The 3623-nt window shown below is 41.8% G+C and overlaps 1 long non-coding RNA gene across 1 annotated transcript in view; it reads right to left on the bottom strand.

Moving 5' to 3' along the window:
* The window catches only part of LOC128114625 (uncharacterized), a 14310-nt gene extending 10990 nt beyond the window's left edge, over positions 1–3320 (bottom strand). Inside the window, exons 1-2 of the long non-coding RNA XR_008219838.1 lie at positions 2910–3320; positions 985–1114 (exon numbers count right to left, since the gene is read on the bottom strand). This is a non-coding gene — a long non-coding RNA (uncharacterized LOC128114625). The remainder of the gene's footprint in view (positions 1–984; positions 1115–2909) is intronic.
* Between the last annotated feature and the right edge of the window lie 303 nt (positions 3321–3623).

Here is a 3623-nt window from a genome sequence, read left to right as displayed (position 1 = left end):
CAGGTTATTACATATGGTGTCTGGACACAGGAATGTCTCATATTCCAGGTGGGATGGAATGGGCTGATGTGATAGTTCATCATGCTCCTCACAATGGCATGCAGTTGACAACTTTTGTAAATTTTAGTTCTGGAACTTTCACTTTAATATTTTCCTACTATAGTTTCTTAGTCACTGAAAGTGTGGAAAGTAAAATAGAAGATAAGGGAAGACAAGTATATAACTTTTTAAGTGGATTTTTAAGGCAATGTCTCATACAGCCCAGTCTGGCAAGCCTTGAACTCCTGATCCTCCTACCCCCATCTCCCAAGTTCTAGAATTATAAGCATGTGATGCCATGTCTGGCCTAAATTTGGGGGAAGTAATTTATAGTCCCTCTCCACGTATTTTTTGCTTTTCTTATCCCATTCTGCTTTCTTTCCATGGCAAAGGTTTGGAGTTGGACAAAGAGTAAAAGCTACCTACAAAATATTTCCCTTCCTGGATTTTGGTTCCAAAAGCCTCTCCCTCTCAAAAATTATAGTGGTGTCTTAGAGAATGTAAAGCAAGAATTTCTCCAAAAAGAAATTGTAACTGGAAACAGGAGAGATGAGTCCAAGAGCCTGGACAGCCACAGGTATCTATATTTTGCATACTGACAGTTTCAGGAAAAACAGGTGGACTTCAGACAGTCGAGATAAGGGTTGGAGGCTAGCCAAGCATTAGGCTCCTAGCGGCCAGGGCTTCCTCATCCCTTCTGTGGCCAATAACCTGAAGCATCTAAAGGGCTAAGAAATCCTGTGTGCTAGCGGCTCTGTGATCTATCTGCCTGAGATCCACAGGAGTTTCCTGATGTCTTAGTACTATGTGGCACCCAGATCCAAGGCACACCCTTGTGAGCAAGGGAAAAGTCCTAATAATATCTGTGGTTGAATTTCCTACAAGCTTGACATGAACATGGTAGGGGATTCTGAAAATGAAGACATTTCAATGTTTCTTACTCACAGGAATTTGTGGATTGAGGTTTATGTCTGATAACCGCAGGAAGATGGGTTCCTATTCCTAGGCAAGGTGAGTCCATTCTTCACAAGGCAAATAGCACAAGTAGATGATGTGACATCAGGAATGTAGTTAGCTGGCAGGAGAAACAGAGGCAGGGAAAAATAGTGAGCTTGTGTCAGAAAAGATCTCTCTTTCATTTCCGCAGCCTCAGATTTCTGCATCTCTAGCCAATATATTTCATTCCCAGGGGCATCAATTCCTCCATAAAAAATGAAAAATCTCAGAATAAGTGAACACAAAGCTCCCCCTACCTTCTGGGACCTTTTGGAATTGTTCTCTCCTTTCTTGTGGTCAATTGCATTTCTTCTCTCTAAGAAATGAGGTGTTAATCAGCCCTGCTAAGCTACAGTGAGCTTGACCTAGCACATTGGAGAAAGCAGTGTGTGCTAGGATAGTTGGCACTACTGAGCAGGCTACCAGTGTGCATTTCAGTCTGCACAGTTCCAGGGTTTGAGATGCAGTGCATCACTCCATGCAGATTTAATTGAAGGGGTAGAGGGTGATGAAACCAAGTTTGCTCTTTAAGCTTGAGCCATTCAGTAAAGATGGGCTTTCATACTGGTCTCAGAAGGCCAATTTGTCACTCTCGAGAGCAATTTCACATTAACACAATGTCAGTGCTGCTGGGGATTGGCTAGACCACCTTTGGAAGAGGTTAAATTATCTTTTAATCAGTATGGAAAAGAATAAGTGCTTCTGTTCCATCATGGTGTTGCAGTCTTGCTGATCTGACATCTTATAAAAGCCACAGTAACTCTAACAACACCCGTGGAACTTGGCCTGTATCATTGCCAGGGAGGCAAAGACAGGAAAGAAGGGTTGCTAGGGCTGTTATCCAAACTGGCATAATTGATGTGGGTGCAGTAGGTTAGAGCTAATGGTCTGTGTTTAATTATGGAGGCAGTGACACGAGGCCTCAAGGATGATCAGGCACTAACCAGATGATGTACCACTCTTTCACTTATAAGCTCCCCAAGTGGCTGGAAAGAGTCAGAACAATGGCAGGATGGTCTTATTTCCACATTTCTCCTGGAATTTGGGCCTATTCACCAAAAAGCACAGGGCTGTACTTATAAGATGTATCCAAACTCAGCAAGGTCTGTGAGGAACAGTCACTGATAGACCCTAGATGAAAGTATTTTGAAATCTACTGCTGTGGGAATCTGTCCCTTTAAATTCGGGTGTTTTACATTAACATGTTCCCAAAATTTATCAGTCATGTAGGAAATGTGTAACTTTTCATTTTGTTTCATTCCTTGAGACAAACAAACAAACAAACAATCTTATGTCCACTATCTCAATATCACACTACATCCATTCTCAACTTACAGTGATAGAATCTTCAGGTTCTAGCTGTACACATGGCTGCCCAGCTAGGGACTACATTTCCCAGCCTCCATGGTGGCCATGAGAGAACATGTGGCTAAGTTTCAACCAATAAAAAGGGAGCAGAAGTGACGTTAATAATGGCCAACTCATATTCTTAAAGAAAACTGCTCCTCTACTTGTTTCTCCTTCCTAGTGGGTAAGATTGGGGCTGTGGTAGGTGGTGGTGGAATTTCAGTCTTCAAGACACCCTATAAAATAATAGGACAATAACAAAGGAAAAACCTGGGTCCTTAGATCACTTCCCAGAGGAAGGTTATCTTACTCCATCAACGGCCTGCAAGCACACACTTATTCCCAACTAGACTATTTTGTCTGAGCTGTTATTTTGGTGTCTGTTTAAATGAATTGTTATTTACCAAAGTAAAGCACTTTCTAGTTTGCAAATACCTTTGTATGTTTCTCACTCAGCTGTAGGAGAGAACCAGGTGAAGAAAACAATTACAAGAGTGGCTAGAGCATCTACTCAAGGAAGTACATACCTATGAAGATACAGATCCCCACCTTGAATCCAAGTCGCTGGATTCCTGGTGCTCCTTTTACTTTGGAAGCCTCAAGACACAATCTGATACAAGAAGGAAATTTCCACTCATTGAAATTCATAGCTCTTGCAGTTTTGATTGCTTAAACATCCGATCTCCATCCAGCTCTTCTCTCCTGCTTTCCATCTCCTACAGGCCTCCAAAAACAACAAAAAAGAGAAGCTCCATAAAGCAGCTTTCTTTAAAAAGAAAAAAAAGAAGGTTGATGGCGTTGCTTAAAATGAGAAGAGTCTGGGTTGGGGAGGGAGTGTGTGTGCAGTGGGAGGAGTATTTTATCAATGACACTGTTTAGAATCGCCAGAACATTGTGGTAATAAAAAGCAGAGCAACTTTTAGTCAGTTTTATTATTGTTTTTAAATTCTATAAGGAGATGAGCCCCTTATTGCCTGTCTCCCTGTTTTGCCTGCACCTGGGACCACTTCGATCGCCTCTCCACTCACTATACAACATAATAATTAGAAAGGAAAGAATCACGCCATGTACAATTTGGCTAACTTTTGCCTTGTTCTCTTTGTTATGTATACATGTTCAGGAAATGGCTGGCATGTTTGTGCTGATTGCCGCCTCTTCCATTTAAAAGCTTCTGTAATGAAGAGGGAAGCTTGCCGGCTTCCTTGGGTTATTCCTTCCCTCTTATCTCCATAGTTACAAGA

The sequence above is a fragment of the Peromyscus californicus genome, unplaced genomic scaffold (genome assembly GCF_007827085.1).
Source record: "Peromyscus californicus insignis strain IS unplaced genomic scaffold, ASM782708v3 Scaffold_10__1_contigs__length_136768540, whole genome shotgun sequence".
Lineage (NCBI taxonomy): Eukaryota > Metazoa > Chordata > Mammalia > Rodentia > Cricetidae > Peromyscus > Peromyscus californicus.
Note: the sequence above shows the minus strand (reverse complement) of the source record. Positions and strands in the feature narration are given on the sequence as shown.